At 54.9% G+C, this 7,969-nt stretch overlaps 1 long non-coding RNA gene across 1 annotated transcript; it reads left to right on the forward strand.

The window, feature by feature from the left end:
* The first annotated feature begins 1,901 nt into the window (after nt 1-1,901).
* Nucleotides 1,902-2,529, forward strand: LOC125970487 (uncharacterized). The gene is made up of 3 exons (XR_011086939.1): nt 1,902-1,991; nt 2,128-2,232; nt 2,377-2,529. It is a non-coding gene; the product is annotated as an uncharacterized lncRNA (long non-coding RNA).
* Nucleotides 2,530-7,969: the final 5,440 nt, after the last annotated feature.

The raw sequence follows: 7,969 nt of genomic DNA on the forward strand, positions 1-7,969 counted from the left end.
GTTTTTGTCACAATTCTGGCAAATGAGTTTGCCCGCCTGCCTGAGCGCTCCCCGTTTGTACATCCAGACGGATGAGATCAAGCTGAAAGACAGAGCGGTTAGTGTTTTGGATGAAGCCCTGGGGCCGGCCACGTCCACCGCCTTCAGCTGCAGACTCAGGCTGCCGAGCAGCAGATCGCTGCCCTGAGGGATTCCCAAAGGGCGGGCCTAAACTACCCTGGAAGTGGGGTCAACGCCGCTACTAGCAATCCTCTTCATTGCGTAAGCCACCTCATCACACACTTGCAGTACGCATGACTTAGTTCGTTGCTGGAGGAAGGTAGCACAAAAACAGTTTTGAACTTTGAACGAGTGCTTGTGTGTGTGTGTTGCGGGGCGTTTTCAGTCTCAGGAGGATCGGGACACGCGACGGTTTCATCTGAAAATCGCTGAGCTCAGCGCAGTCATCAGGAAACTGGAGGATCGAAACGCCCTGCTTTCTGAAGAGCGCAATGAACTGGTAATTTATTGACGGCACGCTTGAAGGTTTGCGCTACGTTTGATGCGCGCCATCCAGCGAGGCACCCATTGCGCTTGCTTATTAGTTGAGCGGCGCGGCGAGTCGGTTGCCTGGTAGATGTCTTTTATTGGGAGCCAAAGTTCAAACCGATGCAAAAGAAATGGATACGTTCTGGCCCGCGTGTTGTGCGTCTTTCACATCCCGCACTTCATGCTTGCAGCTAAAGCGACTGAGAGAAACAGAAAGCCAGTTTCTGCCACTCCTGTACAAAAACAAACGCCTGAGCAGGAAGAATGAAGAACTCTCGCTGGTGCTGTGTCGCCTTGAAAACAAAGTGCGCTTTGTCACCCAGGAGAACGAGGAGATGGCAAGCTTGGTAAGTCGACGCGGACAACGGCGGCGTGCCAACAGAGTCCACTGCATTTGTGTTCCACAGAGAAGGCCTAGTGCGCTCAATGACCTGGACCGCGGTTGCGGCCAGCAGGACGGTGAAATGGAGTTCCTTCAAGTTGTGGAGCAGCGGCACATCATCGACGACTTGTCCAAGGTCTTCAGGCAGGCGACTCGGTGCACGTACGGCAGCGCCGCGCTCGCTCGCTGTCGCCAGGAAACCTTTTCCGTCCAAAGCTTGGCCGGCGGCCGCCATCCAAAAAATTGGCCCCTTAAATTCCGACCTTTCAAGCAGGAGCATTGTGCGCACGCGTTTGAACACGCTTTAGACTTGTTTTGCCGTTTTCAGCAGCTCAAAGCTCCCGTTTTGTCAGCGCCTTTGCCACTCGCTGTGCGCTGAAAACGACGGACTTGCCCGGCTGCTCAGCCCGTCAACCATGAGCCGCGAGCGCGACGTCATTGTCCGTAGGCAGCTAGTGGCAAAATGCACCCTGTTAGAGTTGCGCTCGCTCCAACTTATTTTGCAAGAACCACACGGGAGACAAGTAAGTTCTTTTGGACACCTGCAGGTGGAGAGTCCATCCGTTGTACGAATGAAGTCTGACTCTCGGCTCCTGCACGAGCATTTTAATTAAGAGAAACAGGGTGGGTGTAAGAGTGGATTGAATAGAGGAAGCCCTTGACCTCTAGTCAAAACATAGCAAGGGGTGTTTTACAACTTTGTGTAGGAAGGGATAAGCGATAGGGATAAATAAGGGATAAATAATATTATTTATTACAGGTCGCAGTCAAAGTCAAAGCAACACAATGATACGATAAAGATAATCTGGAAAACCCTGACACACCCTGTAGTTGTCACTTTTGGAAAAGACGAGCGTCCCTCCAATCATCGCCGGTGACGTGTTTTTCAGGCTCTGGAGACAGGAGCTCATGTCAGAAATGTCATTGTGAGTCGCGTTTGTTTCTGCGCCGGAGCCGTTCGTTCCCTTTGCATCCAAAGAATCTCAAAGGCGGATTATTTGTGTCGACAGGAGAGAGATTTGCTGCTACGATACCGACGTCGAGAATCTCTGAGGAGGAACGAAGCGTGAGGTCCTGCAAGGTGAGTCTGTTTGTTTGCGGCTGCTTGGTGTTGCGCAAGATGAAATGGCCTTTTTCTCGCTATCGTTCCTCTCGTCGATTCATCGTGAGGTGTCGCTTCAGTTTGTTCAGAGAGATGTTTGCTTCCGCGCCCGCAGGTCATCGAAACATTTTACGGCTACGACGAAGACGTGTTGGTGGACCCGGACGGATCGTCCTTGTCTTTTCACACCGACAGAACCCCCGACACGGAACCCGAAGAGGTAGCCCGCCATTTCTGCCAGCGTATTGGCACCAAACATTCCTCTTCAGCCTGGAATCGGACTCGTCTTTGCGTCGCGGGTGCTTTGTCGCCGGTCTGACTGATTCTGGTACTAGTGCTGTGTTGCATTGGTGTGTGCATGAAGAGGCGGAGCTTCGCTACCGCCAGCTGACGCAAGAATATCAAGCGCTGCAACGAGCCTACGCTCTGCTAGCCCAGACCAGCGAAGGGGACTACGACGCCGAGAAGGAGATCAAGGTGGCGCCCCTTCCCGCAACCCCCGGCCGGGTCGCAGCCTCCCCGTTCTCACCCAGCCTCGGGTGTTCTCTGGTCTGAAAGGAGGAGGAGGAGCCTCCCTCCTCCTCCTTTCAGACCAGAGAAAAGCTGATGGTAGAAATGGGTCACTATCAAAGCAGAGTAGCAGATCTGGAGTCAGCGCTGAAGCAACAAGGACAGGTAAGCTCATCAATGAGCACACCTTTTTCTCAGACAAAATAGCTACATTCTTCAGTCACTCATCCGTCTGGCATTACTGGACCAACCCCCCCCCCCCCCCCCCCCCCCCCGAACGTGGCTGGGAAAATGCGGAGAAAAGCAAATGTCATTTTCCAGTCAACCAAAGAATTTGTGGATGAAAATGACACAACATTCCAAAGCTATCCACGCGTTTGTCTCTTCTAGAATGTCAAGTGGGTGGAGGAGAAGCAGCTGCTGCGTCAGAGCAATCAGCAGTTGGCCGAAAAGGTGACGGAAAGAAAGGCGCTGGGCGGAGTCACTTGGCGTCACACCTGTCGGGAAGCCCCGCAGATGAGGTCTGACTGTCTTTTCAGGTCAGGCGGATGGAGGCGGAAGAAGCGCGTCTGAAAGAGCACATCCAGGATATCCGAGACCAAAACGAACTGCTTGAGTTCCGCATCCTGGAGCTGGAGGTGGGAAGACTCGCACAAGCGTGTTGAGGCCAGAGATGTGACGGACGGACGGACGGACGGACGGACGGACGGACGGACGGACGGACGGATGCATGCCTCTGCCTTTCAGGAGAGGGAGTGGCGCTCCCCCGTCTTGAAGTTTCTGCAAGTCCGTTTCCCAGACGGCCTCAGCCCTTTGCAGATCTACTGCGAGGCCGAGGGCGAGCGTACGTAAGGCGTCCCTCGCAACCCTAACCTTAAAGTCAAAGTCAGCTTTATTGTCAATTTCTCCACATGCCAAAGACACACAAAGAAACCGAATTTTCGTTCCCCCCTATCCCACGGTGACAAGACATGGCTCACAACAGACAACAAGTAAACAAGTATAACAAAAGCGTGCTGAATAAATAATGAATAAATAACGCAACAACAACAATAATAAACAACAATAAATAAATAGGAGGAGCAGAAAAAAAAAGGAGCAAGTGCGCGTACAGCAGACATTCCCGAAAGTAGCGCAACAGTGCCGCACGCTACGCAGAAGGGGGTAGCGAGTTCAGGGCCCTAACAGCCTGGAGAAAGAAGCTGTTTTCGAGTCTGGTGGTGCGGGAGCGCAGGCTCCTGTACCTCTTCCCAGAGGGCAGAAGGTCAAACAAAGAGTGAGCCGGGTGACTCACATCTCTGGCAATCGAGGTTGCCTTGCGGGCGACATGGGAGGTGTAAATGTCCTTCAGGGAGGGTAGCGAAGCACCAATAATCTTACCAGCCGTATTCACAATGCGCTGCAGGGCCTTCAAGTTCTGTTCAGTGCAGTTACCACCCCAGACAGCGATGCAACTGGTGAGGACGCTCTCAATGGTGCCACGGTAAAATGTAGACAGGACTGCCTGAGGAGCACATGCACGCCTGAGCTTCCGCAGGAAGTACAAGCGGCGCTGAGCTTTCTTTGCCAGTGACGAGGTGTTTTCGGACCAGGAGAGGTCCTCACTGATGTGCACCCCCAGGAACTTGGTGCAGCTCACCCTCTCCACCACAGCACCGTCGATGATCAGCGGCAGGTGTGTTGTGTGACCCTTCCGGAAGTCAACAATCATTTCCTTGGTCTTATCGACGTTCAGCAGGAGGTTGTTGTCCCTGCACCACGTGGTCAGAAGGTCAACTTCCGACCTGTACCGAGTCTCGTCGCCCTTCGTGATGAGACCCACCAGAGTCGTGTCGTCAGCAAACTTCACTATGCGGTTGTCGCTGTAGGTCGCAGTGCAGTCATGCGTCAGCAGGGTGAAGAGCAATGGACTGAGCACGCAGCCCTGGGGGGCTCCCGTGCTCAGCGTGATGCTGGCGGAGATTTTGTCGCCAACACGCACCACCTGAGGCCTCTGACAGAGGAAGTCCAGTATCCAGTTGCAGAGGGAGGTACTGAGGCCCAGCTCGTCGAGTTTGCAGATGAGTCGCTGCGGCACAATGGTGTTGAAGGCAGAGCTGAAGTCCACAAACAGCAACCTCACATATGAGTCCTTTCTCTCCAGGTGGGTGAGGGCTGAGTGGAGGGCAGAGCAGATGGCGTCCTCAGAGGACCGCTTGGCACGGTACGCAAACTGGAAAGGGTCAATGGTGGGGGGGAGAACGGACTTGATGTGCTCCATGACCAGCCGCTCAAAGCACTTCATGATGATGGGCGTCAGTGCCACAGGGCGGTAGTCATTGAAGCAGGACGGTGCAGGTTTCTTTGGCACAGGAACGATGGTGGCAGCCTTGAAACACGAGGGGACGATGGCCTGCTGCAGGGAAACGTTAAAGATGTCCGTGAAGACACCCGACAGCTCCCCAGCACAGTCCTTCAGCGCTCGACCCGGGATGTTGTCAGGGCCCGCCGCCTTACGGGTGTCAATAGCGGCAAGCGCCCTCCTCACACCGTCGGCAGAGAGGCGCAGGGGCTGCTCGTGCAGGGGGGGAGTGGACTTCAGTGGGCAAGTGCTGTTCTGGGCGTCGAAGCGAGCAAAGAAGCGGTTCAGATCGTTCAGCAGACGGACGTCGCCCTCACAGCTCCTCGGCTCGGGCTTGTAGTCCGTGATGGTCTGAATGCCCCGCCAAAGGCTACGTGCGTCCTTGCTGTCCTTGAAGTGGGTGGAGACCTTGCACGAGAACGCCTTCTTTGCTTCTTTGATGCCTCGGGACAGGTCGGCCCTCGCTGTCCTCAAGCCAGCCTCATCCCCCGCTCTGAAAGCCTTGTCCCTGGCCCTCAACAGTCTGAGGACAGCCCCCGTCAGCCACGGCTTCCAGTTCGCGCGAGTGACGACGGATTTTGAGCAAGTCACATCATCGATGCACTTTGTGATGTAAGAGGTAACAGAGTCAGTATACTCCTCTATGTCCGTCCAATCGTTGTAGGTGGCTGCCTGCTTAAATAAGTCCCAGTCAGTGGTGTCGAAGCAGTCACGAAGTGCATCGGAGGCACCCTCAGGCCACACTCGAACCTGCCTCCGAACCGGCCTGGATGCCTTTACCAATTGTCTGTATGCGGGCAAAAGCAAAACGGTGAGATGGTCAGAAAGCCCCAGATGGGGGAGGGGGGTGGCTTTGAAAGCTCCCTTTTGCGCCGAGTAGACTAGGTCCAGGAAGCTGTCTCCACGTGTCGGAAAGGGAACATGCTGGTGAAGCCTCGGGAAAACAGACTTCAGGTTGGCATGATTGAAGTCTCCAGCGAAGATGGTGAAACCGTCAGGGTGCGCTGTTTGCTGTTCACTGACAGCCTGGTACAGTTCACCAAGCGCCGCGATCTTGTCTCCTTCGATGTTGGAAGGCGGGATGTATACCGCGACTAGCAGAATCGCGGTAAATTCCCTCGGCAGATAAAAAGGACGGCACTTAATGATCACAAACTCCACAAGCGGCGAGCAGTGCTTACACACCACCACAGAGTCCCGGCACCATTCTTCTCGGATGTAGACGCATATTCCACCTCCACGCGACTTTCCCCCTCGTACAATGGCACGGTCCGCCCGATAGCACGCTAGCCGCTCCAGGTGCACTGCAGAGTCCGGAATGTTGTCACTCAACCAGGTCTCGGTGAACACGAGCACACAGCAGTTCCGCACCGTCCGGTTCGTAGACCTCAGCAGGCGAACGTAATCCATTTTGTTGTCCAGCGATCGAACATTCGCCAGAAGAATGGAGGGCACCGCCGGTCGCGCTGGGTTGGCCGCCAGCCTGGCCCGGACGCCTCCGCGCTTGCCCCTCTTTTGCCTCCTCGCACACCGTTTCCGACGGCTCCCAACCGGGGAAGGAATAGCGGGTGTGGTCGGCGACGTTTCAGGACGTAGCAGTCCGAGCGCCTTTAATGTCGACGCTTCAAAGTCCAGAACGCCGCAAAACCCACTTCTGCCGATGTCAAGCAGAACCTGCCTGCTGTACTTGTAGCACGGACGAGACGAACACACAAGACTGTCGGACGAACACTCATAAGACGAACAAATCACCGTACTGACGGGACAGAGAGTGGCCGCTGCGTGTGCACGCGCCGCCATCTTGACTGACAACCCGAGGTCCCAGAACACCTTACATTGCTCCTTGCGCCTTTCCCCCGGACATCGTCATCAGTGATCTGATGAAGAAGCTGGACATCCTGGGCTATAACGCCGTAAGTGTATGTCGAACTCCTTATGTTCGCACTCCACGAGACTCGGCGGCTCAAATGTGACTTTTGGAAGGCTTTGCGCTGAAAGAAGCTTGTTGACGCTGTGCCTTTGGGCTCTTGCAGAATCTCACCAACGAGGAGCAGGTGGTCGTGATTCACGCCAGGACCCTTCTCACCCTAGCCGAGAAGGTAACGCGCACGTCCACGCACGCACTCGCATTCTGCTTATGTGACAGCAGCCTTTCCTCAGTGGTTAGAATACATCAAAGTGACCAAGTCAGCACTTCAACAGAAGATGTTGGACATTGAAAGTGAGAAGGTAGACAGACACGCGACATCAGCCAAGGGGAACTCCGGCAATGTGCCCCAACAATTCTGACCTTGAGCTGTGCTAGGATATGTTCTGCAAGCAGAAGGGCTACCTGGATGAAGAGTTGGACTTCAGGAAGTGTTCCATGGACCAGGCTCATAAGGTAAGCCGCCCTCAAATCTCCCGCCGGACCACTGATGGACGAGGATTGCGGCCCAGAGGATCCTGGAGCTGGAGGCCATGTTGTACGAGGCGCTACCGCAGCGGGACTGCCCCGCCACGGACGGCGAAAAAGCCAGCCACGCTGGCGTGAATGACGTGCTGACGGCGGATCAGAGAGAAGAGCTTAGGAGCGCCGTGGACCAATGGAAGCGAGCCCTGATGTGCGAGTTGAGGGAGCGCGACGCTTGCATCCTCCAAGAGAGAATGGATCTGCTGCACAGCGCGCAACAGGTAAGGGCCCAAAGCCAGCCCGGCACTTACTTGCACGCTTACTGGCTTTTGAATGCCACTTTCCATTTGTCCGTCCTAGAGGAACAAAGAGCTGAAAGAATTCATCGAAGCTCAGAAGAGACAAATCAAACAATTGGAGGAGAAGTTTCTGTTTCTCTTTCTATTCTTCTCCTTGGCCTTCATTCTGTGGCCCTAACACCAGCTGGTGAGTGAGCTCCAGCGGCACCGCACTCGACACCTCCGATACACTGCCAGCCGGTCTCAGACGTTGGCAGACGCTCCGATGCCAACGTATACCCCCCGCCACGGTGACAGAGGCACCGCGTCACACCGGCGCTCATCCAATCAGAAGGCAGGAAAAGCAAATTCACATGCAGGGCACTTTTGAACCAGAAGAGAGCGCCACAAAAAACGGTTGTTGCCCCAAACGCGC

The sequence above is a fragment of the Syngnathus scovelli genome, chromosome 6 (assembly GCF_024217435.2).
Source record: "Syngnathus scovelli strain Florida chromosome 6, RoL_Ssco_1.2, whole genome shotgun sequence".
In the NCBI taxonomy this organism is placed as follows: Eukaryota; Metazoa; Chordata; class Actinopteri; order Syngnathiformes; family Syngnathidae; genus Syngnathus; species Syngnathus scovelli.